The following is a 15,718-nucleotide window of genomic DNA, read 5'->3' as shown; positions in this document are numbered from 1 at the left end:
CAAAAAATTCTGGTCAATGATTAATAGAATTTTAAATTCTATGATCAAATTAGATTTAACTTAGTGAGAAATTTATTCAAATAATATCCACAAAGCACACAAGGCATAGCATTTAAGTAGAGAAACACTTTGAACAAAAATAACCTAGAATCAACAGAGAGCCAAGAGTTGTATTAATCTATAAAATACAAAAACGATGTGTAAACAGTTATCTTCTTATGTCACTTCTTCAATCTGAAAGCATATAGTATGCAAACTCTATACAAAAACCAAATTTTAGGTTACTCACTCATTATAAAATTCTTCCATATTGCAATGTAAACAAAGTTGTCTCTTGGAGTTCCAATCAATTCCACATTCTAAGTTGTTGGATGTCAACTGTTGAAGGCAATGCTATGAAACTCTTCCATGTGTCACTCCTAAGATGATATCCCAACCAACAAAATAATCATCGGTCTAGAAATTATTGTGATTTTTCTGATTCGTCCATAGTTTACCATACATCGTTTGAATTGAAACACTGTAAAGGAATGGTAAACAAAGTCGTTCCTAATACTGCCAAGGCCATTCTTGTGTCTTGCAGTAGTGGAGGTAACATGCTCAGCTATAAACCAGAACACGATCCAAATCATCAAGATAACATGCATACATGTTCCAACAATATCACACATGCTCCAACAATGCACTTTACACAAGATGCAGTGAACATATTAAAACCAAACAATAAACAATCTCTACAATGGCTTCAACAAGGAGTAATGCACCCCTCCAGACCAAACTGTGAAATTTAACTCATCATATTTTGCCATGCAATACTACAAACTACAAAGTATCTAGGTAAGCCCTATCTCTACCAACAACACTGTTATTTGCAATCAAATGTTTGCAAACCAACGAGTCAGTGCAAGTGAATAGAACACCATATGAGCAACATACACCAGCTTGATATTTACCACAAGAGAGCTAAAAAAAATACATGAAAAGGATAAGCCCACCACATCCTAGCATCAACAAAATTTTAGAGAATGTGCTAGCTTTGTTATAGAATCAGCTATATTTACAAGAATACCGACTTTTTTTAATCTAAATCTTCTTAGCCTCTACCATCTCCTAAACAAAATGATACTAGACATCGGTATGAACATTGTATATAGGGCTTTGTGCTTAATAAAATGCACCATGACTACAATAGTTGATACACTAAGTCACAAGCCGAATTTTCGGCTTTAGGTTCAAAATTCGACGAACCAAAAAAAAAAAATTGGAAAATGCGCCCAAAATTCGTACGGTTTTTCATTTGGCAAATATACTATTTTATGATACCATTTTCAAGGTACTCGACCATCTTTTTTTTATAAATCATGGCATCTGAATCGTGAAAATCCATCAACAGTTTGAGAGCATCGACAGCTAGGGCAGTTTGAGAGTTTCAACTATGATTTTCAGAAATGGTAGCTGTTTGAATCTCTTCAACATTTTTTTGCAACTCTGCAAATCATGGTTGTTTGCAAGTTCGGGCAAGTCTGGAAATCGTAGTTGTCTACAAATCGTGGCTCTCTTCTCCAACATTGTTTTTGCATCTTTCCAACTCTGTCGATCATTTCCATGACTTCTACATTTGCAATTCATTATCTTCCATCATGTTTCATCCAACTTCCACTTCAAATTATCTTCAGCCAACGATCCCCAAGTAGGCTCTTAAACTTTTAATAGTTAAAATCTCAGAAACTTAGGCCGGGTCCCATGCAACTGCTTCCTTAAAAATAGAGCAGGTGCCACTGATATTTTTTAGGGAGATTTAAAAAGGGAAGCAGTCCTATGGATTTTTATGTGAATCCGCTTCAAAAAAAAGTAGCTCTTAAATTCAAGGAAGTTGTTTGTCTCATGAATTTTAAAAATTAAAATTAAATTTATTCATAAATTTGTTTGGTGGGATTTCATTTTGGTAGGAGAATGAAGTGTAAGTTGTTGACAAATGGCAAAATTCTCTTCCCTAAGCTGGCGGGGCTAAATCCAGCCCCACCCCTTTTTCACCCGCTCAAATTGAGAAAGCTAAAAATTTGGCACTCCTATTTTGTAGGAAAATATTCCAATTAAACCTTTAGCCCCCCTAAAAACTTATAATGGAGCCACCTGCTCCACAAAAATAGAGCCCAAGCCCCTCTCGTGGGACCCCTACCTTAGAAAGTTTTTTATTTTGGTTTTTAAGGTTAAACTTATTTTAATAAGATTTTTATTTTATATTTTAGTTTGAATATAATATATTTTAATTTATGTTAGTGAAATCCTAAAGTGTATTATTATATTTATAATATTAAAAATTAATATAGTTAAAATATTCTTATTTATGTTGCTATTTTTATTAATTTATGTTACTGGTATTAACTTATATTTACAATTAAAATATTGATAGAATATTACAATTCATTTTGATATAGTATAAATATATTATATATTTTTTAATTTGTAGACCGTAAAATCAAAGCTAAGGATATTTATAAAATGCTCAACCCTAATACCTCAGTGACTGACCATATTAATTTCATTTGGTATGTTAACACCAGCTCGTCTGATTGGCAAAAAACCTTTGAGAAACTGTGGAAATCTCCCATCCCCCCCAAGATCAAATGCTTCAAATGGCAACTCCTGCTTGATAGACTGTCTATTAGGAACCACCTGGCTGCTCATGACCTTTGTTCTATTTGTAGGATGCCTGAGACTATGAGACACATTTTCTTTGATTGTAGCTTTGCTAGAGAAGTCTGGTTGATGTTTGGAATCTCTTACTGAGTATGCTTGTACTCTTGATATTATTACTGGCTGCATTCATGGGCTTAAAAAAGATGCTAACCTATTCTGGCAAGTTCTTTCCTCATTCATCCTTTGGTTTATTTCGAAATTTAGAAATGAGGAAAAGTTCAAGGTAATGGTAGGTCTCTTACTAGTTTTCTTAGAAAACTCATCCGTTTTAAAATTGTTGTGTGGGTCTGTTGTGTGATGAACTTGGAACGGAAAAAGTTGTTAAGGTTCCTAAAAGATGGACATGCTACTATGTTCATGTATGAGATAAAAGACGGTTTTGAATGGGCCAACATAGCGAAAAATCAGACAACCTTCGATGATGTGCTCAAGAAGTTGATCAAAGATATCAGAGAGAACGGAGGCCCCTGCTTTGACAAGCTTGAGATGCTTACCCAGATCTTGGAGCAGAAGAAAGTGGCCTGGATGGAGGGTCCTCTTGGCTAGACCACCTAGATTGAAAAACTTGATGAAGTTCTTCAGTAGGAGGAATTTTATGCTGATCTTGCTCTTTCTTGAGTTTTATCACGAGAACTATTAAATTTTATGACCTCTTTTTGTTTAATCGTGTACTTTGATAGACTCTTTTCCTTCTGAGTTGTAGTGCCTTGTAGTGCCTTGTTTGTGGATTGAGGCATTGCCTCCCTCATTCTTAGTAAAAACTCTTTGATCCCTCAATTTTTTTATACAAAAAAACCTTCAAAATTGTTAACCTTTATATATTGAAATATTACAATTTTAAACTTTAAATATTTATATTGAAATACTATACTTATTTTTCTAAGTGATGTTTATTATTTATTTCTAGTTTGTAAATATAGGTGTATTTATTATATATTATTTTTAATTTGTATATTTTCCTAGTATATAAAAATAGAAAGTTTATTATATTTTTATTTTTATTTTATTTATTAGTAAAGAAAAAATAGAAAATTTATAATATTTTTATTTTATGTTTCAAAATATATTGTTTAATTTTTTTATTTGTTAAGTTTTAAAACATATAATTTAGTCATATTATTTTGTTTTTAACGTTTAATATTTTTTTAAATAAGAACACCTTTTATTTTATTAAGAGTAAAGAAGGTTATTTTTGTATTTTATTAATTAAAATAGAATTTGGGATTTATTTATTATGCATTATAAAGTTTCAAAAAAAAAAAATTTGTTAAAAAACTGAAAGAAAAATATTAATTTATTTTGCATTATGCAAGTTGTAATTAAATAGCTCCCAAAAAATCAAAGTTTGAAGTATGGAAATATGTGAAAAAAGATGGTGTTAAACTCTATTGTACTAAATGTACAAAAGATTTTACATGAAGTCTAACAAGAGCAAGAGACCACTTACTTGGTATTAGTGGGGGTACATGAGGTGTTAGAGTATGTCCAAAGGTGACAAATGAAATGTTAGCTGATATATATATATATATATATATATATATGGAGAGAGAGAGAGAGAGAGAGAGAGCAAACCCTTTTGAGTGATGCTGACCGCAAAAAGATACAAAAAAAACAAAGAATTCAAGAAAATGTGTCTAGGTGTTACATCCCAAATTTTGCCCTAAGTTTTAAATTGATCATAGCCGTTCGATAATCGAATTATTTATTTCCTAATCATGTGAAGTGAGTTAGTTAATTATAGACGTTGTATCAATCATGTGAAGTGAGTTGGTTAATTATAGACGTTGTATCAATTTATTTCTTTCCTGATCATGTGAAGTGAGTTAGTTAACTATAGACGTATCAAATGATAATGAGTTATTTCATTCATGATCATGTAAAATGAGTTAGTTGTTATAGACATTGATGATATCTATAACTGTCACTAAATGATCGTCAATGGTGTTGAATTAACGATTAATATATCTTGAATCAATGTCCTAGCAAGAATGTTTTGTTTGGGTGATTGCAAGAAGAAGATTGAAGAGAGGGGAAGCATTGCTAAACAAAATCATTGGAAGGGGATGGTCGATTAGTCCAGTCATCTAAATCAATAGGTATGACCTAGGACTACCTTGGAAAGGATATGGAGACTTGACAACATGATGCATTGTTGAACCGCATGAGCTATTAGAGAAATAATATAATAAAAACTTAAAATAATATAAATTAAAAATATAATTCATACCTTTGAAGAATTATTATTGAATTTATTATTTAATCATTATTATTCAACCTCAAATACAAACATATGTATATAAAAATAAGGTGACACCAATAAATTATAAGTTTATAATCTAATGATGCCACTTTATCAATACATACACATGAACGTTTATAAGAATGAACAATAATAATAAAATAATAAATTCAAAACTCCTCAACTTCTTATTTTATTTTCCCTCTTTATTTCTTCCTTTTAAAAATTTGAATTGATTGGCATTTGAATGGCTTCTTGTAACTGATGGTAACCGAAGAGCCAAGCCACCTTTTTAATACAGAGTCTCATGATCGTATTTTAATATAACCTATTTCCTCTCTGCAATCGGTGGCTCTTCTTTCATTTGCTATATGTTTATCCGAGATTGTTATCAATTCCTGTGACTTATTTCTTCTTCGTTTCCATCTCACCTTTTTGGCTTTCTCTAACCACAAGATCAATGCAAGGAGGGCAGAGTCTGTCTTCCTCGCTGTGAGAGCAAGAAAACCAGTCGGTGTTAATCACGAAAGACATACTGTGTTTTGTCAATCATGTCTAAATCTGTTTAATGTTTATTTCATAACACTTTGCCAGTCGTTTTCCTGCCATATTCATTATGTTTTATGAGAAACTAAATACTATTGCAAAATTAATACAGACCAAATGGAGTATGCTTTTATATTTAGTTTTCCAGTTGGAATACATAGAGTTTGTTCTATGTCACTGTTGTTCTTTAATCACGAAATTGTGTCAACCATGGAATGAGAAATGAAACTATAATGATAATCACGAATAAATGATCCTATCCAAATTTATTTCCTTCTTTTATTTCACCATACAGTGATGAGAGCAATATCATGAAGTCCAAACACTGAGGAATTCACCGTAATGATGCCATTAAAGGTGAAGAGGTGTAAAGCAAATATAGTGGATATAAAACTCGCTAACACCTAGGAATCACCGGCATGGTAGCCTAAAATGGTGAGGAGGTGTAGATAACCTGCACAAACAAGAATGAAATCAGATTAACTAAATATTAGATAAATTCTATAATAGTTCATGCATGTTCCGAAAATGAATTATTTGTCAAGTCGAATGGTGGAGATCGGGTTTGCGAATCTAATTCGAAATCCTTGGCCAAGGTAGAAATAGGCAGATATGTCAATCATGTGATCTTCTTTGTTTGTCCAGATGCTTCAGTTGTTTGGAGATAACTGTTGGGACACTCAAACCACCTGATTACTTAGATGGCTAGATTTATGCACATCCCTAGCCCGATCCCAAGGTAGGGAGGGTCGTTCTATTAAGTTAGGATGTGTGGGGATAAGTAATGGTTTGCAATTGGGAAGTTAAGCCTATGTTAATGCTTCTCCTCTCACCAATGCCGAGGCTTGAACAACAAGACAAAGAGAATTCTCCATAATAACTGTATGTTCTTTGCACATTTATTTTTAGAAATATGAAAGCTTAATTAGGTAGCGTAGAAATATATGCATGTTTAAAAGTAGTAGTTGTTACTTTATTTTCAGTTGAGCATGTTAGATTGAGTCAAATGATAACAAAGTAATCATTAATTTATTTCCTTACATTCGTTGATGTTAAGATGCGATAGATTAGGTAGCAGTTACTTCTTTCTAGTTATAGTTAGTTAATTGAGATCATAGTCTTGTGAAAGGGTTTTGCTGTTAGATAAATAATTGGTTTACAACGGTTATGAAAAATTGGTATCACTAGGTTCACATTTGTGTCGCCTTCTAGTATACTCAAGTATACAGCCATAGGTGCAATAAAACAAAGTGGAACATTATTGGAAACCAATAGAGAGACAAGAGGTGGATGATGCATGGGCTGATTTCTTTTTACAAGTCCTATTCCATTCAGTTCAGCAAGGAATCCCCATTTCCGTAATGCAATTGTGAAAACAACAAAGTTTGGCAAAGGTTACACACCTCCATCTTTAGAGGCTTTCAGAACAACTCTTTTAGAGAGGTCTAAAGACAGACTGACAGGAAAGTCAGCTGAGATCAAAGCCTCTTGGAAGGCAACATGTTGCACTATATTGAGTGATGGGTGGTCAGATATATGTCAGAGGCCATTGATTAATGTTTTAGTGGCTTCACCTGAAGGAGTTTTGTTCTTGAAAGTGATTGACACAATGAATCAAAAGAAACCTTCAAAGTATATTTTCGGATTATTAGAGGAATCCATTCTTGAAGTAGGGGTGGAAAATGTGGTTCAGGTGGTTACTAATAGTCTAGTGAATTGTGTGGGAGTTGGGAAGCTGATTGTAGATAAGTACCCACAGATTTAGTGGAGACCATGTACAGCCCATTGTTTGGATTTGTTGCTTCATGACTTGGCTAAGCTCCCATGGATAAATGAAGCAATTTATAGAGGGAGAGCATTTACAAATTTCATTACAAACCATCGTCACACATTAAGTCTTTACAAGCAACATGCATCTAGGGAGTAGTTTAGGCCTTGTGACAAAAGGTTTGCTTCATTCTATATCACTTCGAGGAGAGTGGTTGAAGAAAAAGTAGCTTTGAGATCTCTGATTTGTTCTAATGAGTGGGAAAATACAGCACTTTCTAATGCTAAGGGGAAGAACATAGAACAAATCATTTTAAACAGAAATTTTTGGGAAAGTGGATCAAAGGTTCTAAACATATGTGGTCAGATTGTTGATGTTCTTCGTATGGTGGATGGTGATGCTCCCCGCCTTAGCATGCTTTATGAAAGCATGGACCATTGTAAAGAGTCCATTCAGAGAGCAGTGAAAAATGTGGAAGCAAAGTACATGGAGATATGGGAGGCAATTGATTTCAAGTGGAAAATTATACACACACCTTTAGATGAAACAGCTTGCTATTTGGGGCCCAAGTTATTTCATATTGATAGACAAAGTGATAGTGAAATTAGGCCAAGGCTTTATGATGCCATTAGCAAGTATGAGCGAGATTGAGACACTGCAATTCTGCTTAGAGACCAATGTTGAAGATACATGAAAGAAGAAGGGTTGTTTGGAATGGAAGCAGTATAATATGACATGGCACGAGTGAGGTAACTAGGTATAGATGGTGGATGAGCTATGGGGTACAAACTCCTGAACTACAGCACTTTGCCATTAGAGTATTGAGTCAAGGAGCAAGTTCATCAGCATGTGAAAGGAATTGGAGTTGTTTTGACCACATTCATTCTAAAAAGAGAAACAAGCTGCTGTCCAAAAAGTTGGGAGATCTTGTCTATGTTCGCAGCAATTTGAAATTGCTCATGAACAAATCAGCAAAGGACTCCACATCTTCTTCACAAAAGGGAATTTCAGAAGACATGGCAACTGGACCTCTAGAGGAGCCAAACTTCTTAATTGATGAGCTAAGTAGTGACACTGATGATGATTCTACAATAGATCAGCCAAGTGCTCTTGATGACTTGGAGCTTTTTTGAAGTTTTATAGTATTGAGTTTTGACTATAACATTTTGACAAAAACTATCTTTGTACTTTTGATAATTGAGTTATTTTGAAGTTCTTAAAGTATAAAACGCTGATCTATATTTTGGATAGTAAAAGAACTTTGTAATCATGATTTCACATGTTTCTTATAGCTTATATCTTATAAATGTGATATCTTTTTTTTAATGATTTCAAATCTGTTTTGTAATCTCACTATTTCAATTATATATTGGATATATTGTTGGACATGAAGAGATGTTTTCTTTTGTAGTTTTGAATTAAAAAGTTCCTTGCATGAAACTCAAAGATATAATAATAAATTACATGTACTTACAGTTTTTTGAAAATTACACGAGGCAAATTTAATGTCGAATTTTTTTTCAATTTTTTTGCTTTATCGAACTTCATCCGAACTTAATGGTTGTTGAACTCGAACCTTGTGACTTAGGTTGATAATCATTTTCTTACTCTCAAAACAAATAACAACACTCAGCCCCTATAACCACACAACTTCTTTACAAGCATGTTTTGCAACCTGCAGTATATACTTAGTTTCAATAGTGGATAAAGAAACTATAAGTTTCCTTTTACTCATCCGACTTATTGCTTCTGCAAATAAAGTAAAAATGTAGTCACTCGTAGATCTACTATCAAGAATTTTAGCCCAATCCAGATCCACATAGCCCTATTTTTTCAACATCTTGCCACCTCATTAGTACCTTGATAAATAATGTAGCATTCCAACATCATCAGTACCTTGAAAAAAACTACAGCAATCCAAAGCTTCGCAAGTACCTAAAGGCTCTTTCCAAATAGCTCTTTGTCAAGATGTGATATAGATCTACTATTGAAAACCTCATGAATAAATTGTTTTTTGGGGTTGAATGGTGATTTTTACATGCTATTGACAAAAATCTTAAGGATATTTCACAATGTCTCATCAAATACCAACCATGGTATACATCAGGGTTCATACCATAGCAACCTAAGCAAAATTATATGTCTTTGTCGCCCCTTTTTGTGTTTTTTTTTTTAATTTTTATACCGAATGTGTTGTTTTGTTGGCATTCACTTGCTTACTTGAAACTTTGTGTTCATGTGTGAATCAGCTCCCCAATGTGTATGCTTTTGCAAGGAGTTCCTTACATCTTTTGGAGGTGGCAATATGAAAGGGTTCAATGGTTTGATGGAAGCAACAACCAAGCAGGTATTGATGGGCCAAATAAAGATGTTGATGTCAATTTATTGTCTGCCAAGGATGTTTTAGTTTTTGGAGAGAAGATTGTAGTGGTTGAAGGAGCTAGCTTAGACAATGTTCCAAAGGCAAATTAGTGCCTATAAGTAGTGTTTACAAATTTACTATACCGAGTATTTAACCTCCACAAAATAGTTTCAATGTATTCCCTCTAGCTTAGCCACCTCATTGTTAGCTGTCTCTATTGATTTCCTTATCTAGTATATATTTAGCAGCTCCTAAATCGTTCATTTCAAAATTCTTGCAAGTTGATCTTTGACTGCCTTAATTGTCATCTAATTGTTTCCAATCATACAAATATTTTAAAATGGGATCACCTGTCTGTTTGTAATAAACACAACAATCAACTTTACTCCTAGCAAACCCCAATTCCAAGAGATAATAATTTTAACTTTTGATATCACATATATGGTAACAACTAAAAGCCATACAGAGACCTTTTTAATTTATAGACTGCATTTTCTTTCCCCTTAACCTCAAGCTTCTCAACTTGTTTCATATAGATTTCTTCATTTAAAATCAAAACTAAAAATGATATCAATGAACAACATAAATCTAATAAAGTTTAACTAAGCCATGGAAAATGTGATCGCTTATTTATTTGTAGTAAACATGACAATCAACTTTACTTCTAGCAAACCTCAATTCCAAGAGATAATAATTTTAACTTTTTGTAAAGTTTATTACTAGATTTGATTGATAGCAGAATTTTTGTTGCAAGTACAGACAATAACTCCATTGCTTTAAATCGCTTCCAGAATCTGCAAACGTTAGTGCAATAATAACAAAAATGAAGTATATCAAACTTAGAATTATATTCGATCATTTTGTAGTGCTTGCATATTTTGATGCCAAGATTACATCAAGCAGATTGGATAAATACCAACAGAAGGGGTGTGGGGATGAATGGCCATGTCTCCAATTGGAGACATGGACATTCATTCTCACACCCGTTCATTTAGCTAATACTCAAGATTAGTTACTATCATAAACACAATGATTAAATGTATAACCAATCATTACATCTACGGCCCAATATAAAGGATTGATCGATCATGATCTAAACATCAAAGGATCCAAAAATAATCTCGATCATGACTTAATGATCTCAGAACATATATATATATATATATATATATATATATATATATATATATATATATATATATATATATATATATATATATATCTTATTGGTTGCAGACTATGAAAGGTACAACAGCATGTACGTATGCATATATGCATAATAGCATGTGCATCATGTTGTTGTGCGTATATACATACGTATGTGCTTATCACAGTAATGTCAGACCAAAGCTACATGCATTAACACTCCCTCTTAGCTAGGGTAGACAAAGTGCATGTATATAAGTTCTTTATATGAAAAGTAATATTCTCAAGATATATCTAAGAAAATCAAGTCTCGTGATATTCTTTCTAGGTATGGTGTGTATACAGATATCAAGTCACGTGATATCCACCATAAAAGATCATGGTACATCCATAGATATTAAGTCACATAATATCCACCATGAATTTGAACATATTGATCTTCAACAGATATCAAGTCACATGATATCCATCAACATGCTCTTTTAACTATCATGATTTTTCCTAGAATATCAAGTCACATGATATTCATCATGATAGTAATCTAATAATAATAAAGTCATCACCTTATATTATTAGAACAATATTTCATTATAAAAGATTATCTCCTTAAATAATGAACATAGGGTAGGCCCATGAGTCATAGAGTCACACATATGACAAGAGTTTACACTTTAAACATCTTTATTTAAATAAAACAAATTTACAAAGTTGAGACTCAATCTCATAAACTTACATTTCAATCAAGCCAAGTTTCTTTCTAAAATGATCAACTTTCACTTTAGGGAGAGCTTTGGTGAGAATTTTAGTTGTTTGATCGCCTGTATTAATATACATTCTAATTGAATAGCTCTTCTTTCCACCATGTCTCTTACGTAGTGGTAAAGAATTTCTATATGCTTAGATCTATCATAAAATACCGGATTCACGGATAACTTGATGCAACTTTGGTTATCACAGTGAATAGTGGTAGGTTTCATAGGTTCACCAAACAAGTTAGAAAGCAACTTCCGAAGCCACACTGCTTCTCTAGCTCCCATAGCTGCTACAATATACTCTGCCTCAGTAGAACTTTGAGCAACTGAAGCTTGCTTTCTGCAAATCCAAGAAATCGTGGCTGATCCTAAACTAAAGCAACATCCTAATGTGCTTTTCTAGTCTTTTACACTTCCGGCCCAATCGGAATCAATATATCCATGTAACTCCAAGCTAGTATTCTCGTATTTAATTTCATACCCAAAAATACCTTCAAGATACCTCAATATATGCTTCAAAGCAACAAGATGAATCTCACAAGGTTCACACATGAATTGACTTAATGCATTCACTGCATAGCAGATATCAGGTCGAGTATTTACAAGATATATCAAGGACCCAATTATCTATCTGTATAAGGTAGGATCAACTAGTCTGGATTCAGCACTTGCTTCCTTTAGCATGTGAAGGTTGGTTTCCATAGGTGTAGACATAGGTCGACAATCCCACATTCCAAATCTTTTCAAAATATCAATAGTGTACTTCTTTTGATGTAGAAAGATATTACCAGACTAACGTACTTCCAAAAGAAGAAAGTACTGAAGAATTCCTAAATCCTTCATTTCGAATTCAGAAGTTAAATCTTTCTTACACTGACTAATGAGATGTTCTTCCCCTGTAATCAGAAGATCATCAACATAAAGAATTAGAATTAGCATATCACATTTATTTATCTTGAAGTAGAGCTTTGGATCAGCCACGTTCTTGGTGAATCCAAGACTTAAAAGGTATTTGTCAATCCTTTCATACTAGGCCCGGGGAGCCTTTTTAAGTCCATATAGAGCCCTCTTCAATTTACAAACATGAGAAGCAGCATCATGATTTACAAATCCTTCTAGCTGTTCCAGGTATACTTCTTCCTCTATTTTTCCATTAAGAAAAGCAGTTTTTACATCCATTTGATGGATTTTCCAACCTTTAGCTGCTGTGATGGCTATTACAGCTCTAACAGAAGTGTACCTGGCAACTGGTGCAAAGGTTTCTTCAAAGTCAATTCCTTCCTTTTAAGAAAAACCTCTAGCCACAAAATGAGCTTTATGTTTTTCAATGCTGCCATCTGCAGCATACTTAACTTTGAAGAGCCATTTTGAAGATGCAACAGATTTTTCCTTAGGTCTCAAAACTATGTCCCAAACATCATTTTTTAGAATAAACTGGTATTCTTCCACCATGGCGTCTTCCCAAGCTTGATGTTTAAGTGCTTCAGAAGTACTAGAAGGTTTAGGCTTCAAGCTCTCACACACGAAAGAATTATATGTCAATTTTCTAAGTCTCTTGCTTTCTCGGAAGGTTCCTGAAGGGGCTGCAAATCCATCTCCTTCCTATATTATTTTTCTTGCCCAAAGTGGCCTTTTAGAGTGATCAAGACTCTCTTCTTGAATCTTTGGAAGGATTTCAGTTTCAGTTGAAGTCTCTTCAAGAAACTCCCTCTAAATCTCAGGAGCAGGAGTCTCTTCTGGAGATACATCAAATGTATCTAGTTCATCGGAGGTTTTGGCTCTTCTGAAAGCAATGTGTCTTCCTCAAAGATGACATCTCTGCTTAGTTCTATTTGTTTTTGTCCAGATATGTAGACTTTGTATCCTTTTACTGTTTCACTAAAACCAATGAGAATACCCTTGCTTCCAAAAGGTTCTAACTTAGTCCTCTTTTCCTTAGGTACATGAACATACACAGGACATCCAAATATCCTTAGGTGACTGATGTCAAGTTTCTTTCCAAAAAATGCTTCTTCAGGAGTCTTATTGTCTAAATGTGAGTGAGGACATCTATTCTGAATATAGATTGTTGTGTTGGATGCTTCAGCCCAGAAAGACATACTCAAATTTTGATCAAAAATCATAGCCCGAGCAGTTTCTACAACAGTTCTGTTCTTCCTTTCAGCAACCCAATTTTGTTGAGGATTGTAAGGGACTGTGAACTCCCTCTTAATCCGAGTGAGTTTGCAGAATTTTATTTGTTGAGGATTGTAAGGGACTGTGAACTCCTTCCCATTATCTATTCTCAGAATTTTAATGTTCTTACCGGAGGAGTTCTCAGTGATAGTGTTCAATTCTTTAAACTTAGAGAGAATCTCTTCAGATTCTTTGCATTTAAGGAAGTATATCCATGTCTTCCTTGAAAAATCATCAACAAATATCAAATAATACAAGAATCCTCCTATAGAAGGTATAGACATGGGCCCACATAAATCAAAATGTACTAGTTCCAACACTTCTTTAGTTTTGCTCAAACTATGAGGAAATGGCTTTTTAGTGTTTTTCCCCAAGCCACAACCTTTACATGATTCATTGTGAATATGATTTAACTTGGGCATTCCAGTTACTACCTTCTCCATCGATGTTAGGGCACCGAAGTTGATATGACCTAGTCTTCTATGCCATATTTCATTTGAATCTGAGGTCTCATGTACAAGTGCAAGGTTTGTCTTAGCACATAGCTCGTACAAAAGTCCTTGTCTTACTCCTATTGTTAAAGCCCTTTTAATGGTTGAATTTTTAGGCCATGCTAGTAATTTTCCTCCCATGAATGCAATTCTAAAACCATCATCTTCAAGTGCGGATATAGATATTAAATTCCTCTTAATACCTAGTACATAAAGAACTCCAGAAAGTTGAATAGAATTTCCAAATTTCAATTTTATGGTGCAAGTCCCAATTCCTTTTACGGAATGTGCAGAATCATCACCAATTGTAACTTCTTCATCTGTTTCTATTTGCCTACTTTCTAGGTTATCCTAATATCTAGTGATGTGTCTAAAAGACCCGCTATCAACTATCCATGTATTCCTTTTGGTCGATATCTGGCTGGATAATGCTGAATAGAAGGCATATTTCTCACATTCATTGCCTTCATTTGACTTCTCAAATTTTTCAAAAGATGCTTGAGGCTTAGATCTATTGGGAAAATTTATTGCATAATGTCCATATAGATCACATCTGAAGCATTGGACTTTGGACAAGTCTTTCTTCTGTTTGGATTGTCCTTTTCCATGAAAATTTCTTTTCCTTTTGTTGTTTTTCTTTTTTCCCTTCTTATGAGCATTTATATTAAGAACTTTAACATCTTCATCTAGGGTTTGGTGTTTTCCCTTAATCATTAATCTTGATTCTTCTTGAAGACAATCTAATCTTAAACGATCTAGTTTAGAGATTTAAGACCTAGCACTTATACCTTGTACAAAGGATTCCCAGGAGTTTGGAAGTCCTCCTAATGCTACTAAGGATAATTCTTGATTTTCAATCTCATAACCAAGTGCAAATAATTGATCTCTCAAATCTATGATTCTCATAAAGAAAGCATTTATAGTTTCTCCTTTATTCATGCTTACACTATTCATCTACCTTTTAAGAGCAAGTTTTATGCCTGTATTATTGATTATAAATGCATTCTCAAGAGCTCGAAACATATGATATGTTGTGGTATGTTTTGCCACAATAGGTATTATGTGGTCTCGAACAGCATCTACTATTATCTTCATAGCTTTTCATTTTTCTCGATCCATTCTAGTTTCTCAAGATCATTTTTAGGTTCCTCTTTGTCCTCTCTTACAAATGATTCCAATTTGTTTTCTTTTAACAACATTATTAATCGAAGTTTCCAGGATTCGAAGTTATCAGCACTCCCAAGGTGATGTTCGAATCTCATTGTGTTTGTCATCTTTGTAGAGAGAGGGAGGACTGTTATTTGAAGTAAAATCTGATCCTTATAAACTTAGTGTGATCTTTCCTTAGCCAAGCTCTGATACTATGTAAAGTTTATTACCAAATTTGATTGATTGCAGAATTTTTGTTGCAAGTACAAACAATAACTCCAATGTTTTAAATCGCTTCCAAAATTTGCAAATGTTAGTGCAGTAATAACAAAAATGAAGTATATCAAACTCAAAATTATCTTTGATCCTTTTGTAGTGCTTGCATTAATA

At 33.5% G+C, this 15,718-nt stretch overlaps 1 protein-coding gene across 4 annotated transcripts in view; it reads right to left on the bottom strand.

Annotated features, from left to right (window-relative positions):
- The window catches only part of LOC149556228 (uncharacterized), a 95,200-nt gene that overhangs the window by 47,983 nt on the left and 31,499 nt on the right, over positions 1-15,718 (bottom strand). The gene's annotated exons all lie outside the window — the stretch shown is intronic.

The sequence above is a fragment of the Cupressus sempervirens genome, chromosome 5, assembly GCF_028749045.1.
Source record: "Cupressus sempervirens isolate cs-2001-9-10 chromosome 5, ASM2874904v1, whole genome shotgun sequence".
NCBI lineage: Eukaryota > Viridiplantae > Streptophyta > Pinopsida > Cupressales > Cupressaceae > Cupressus > Cupressus sempervirens.
The sequence above is the reverse complement of the archived record's forward strand: the minus strand, read 5'-3'. Positions and strand labels throughout refer to the sequence as shown.